The following is a 1,071-nucleotide window of genomic DNA, read 5'->3' as shown; positions in this document are numbered from 1 at the left end:
GTGCACAAAATTCATGCATGGGGGGGTGTCCCTCAGCCCAGCCTGCATCCTCTCCAATCTGGGACCCCTGTGGGATCGGGCTTAAACTGGCAGTCGGACAACCCCTTGCAATCCGGGACTGCTGGCTCCTAGCTGCTCACCTGCCTGCCTGCTAGATCACCCCTAACCACTCTGCATGCTTGCCCCCAACTGCACCCCCCTGCCGGCCTGCTCACCCCCAGCTGGTCCCCTCTGCTGGACTGCTCACCCCCAACTGCCCCCCCCACCCCGCCAGCCTGATCACCCCCAGCTGCTCTCCCCTCCTGGCCTGATCACCCCTAACCACCTCTGCCTCAGCCCCACCACCATGGCTTTGTCCGGAAGGACATATGGAAGGTCTCATGGTCTAATTAGCATATTATCCTTTTATTAATATAGATAGGATATGACATACTGCCATAACTATAACATATGTACCAGTATTACTCTGAGAATACATTCTTCATGCAATAGGAAGGCATCTAATACATTACATTGTATATGTTGTAAGTAGTAGGAAATACTGTATTCGTAGCAATAATATACAACCTGTGACTTCCCTTCCTGATTTGGGAATGGTTCCCCAGTTCTTGGAACGTTTCCTGGCCCCTAATGTATTTTTTTTTGTGTCATTCAGTGTAATTTTATTTACTGTTTATTGCACATGATTTGAGGTCTTTAATTTCTAACCACCAAAGATTCAAAGGACTATTATTTCCATGAAGTTTAACATTGACATCAGTGAATTCATGTATTCATGTGTTTTTATTGTAAACATCTGAATTATTCACATTGTCATAGATCCTGAACTCATAAGCATGGACCATGCACAGGCTGGCAGCAAGCCAGGAAGCCACCCTGCAAGCAAACAGACACTCTGCATAAGGAGAAAAGTCATAGCACAACATTTAATGTCCAACCTGAGTCACCTCAGAATGTTATATATATTGGCTTCTTAATTCATATAGTATCAGGAACTCAACTGCTTGGTTGGTGACAGGGTTGACCTGGTTTCAGGAGGATTATTCCTGAAATAATTAAGGAAAGGGGGGC

The sequence above is a fragment of the Plecotus auritus genome (genome assembly GCF_963455305.1).
Source record: "Plecotus auritus genome assembly, chromosome: 9".
NCBI classification, from domain to species: Eukaryota; Metazoa; Chordata; class Mammalia; order Chiroptera; family Vespertilionidae; genus Plecotus; species Plecotus auritus.
Note: the sequence above shows the minus strand (reverse complement) of the source record.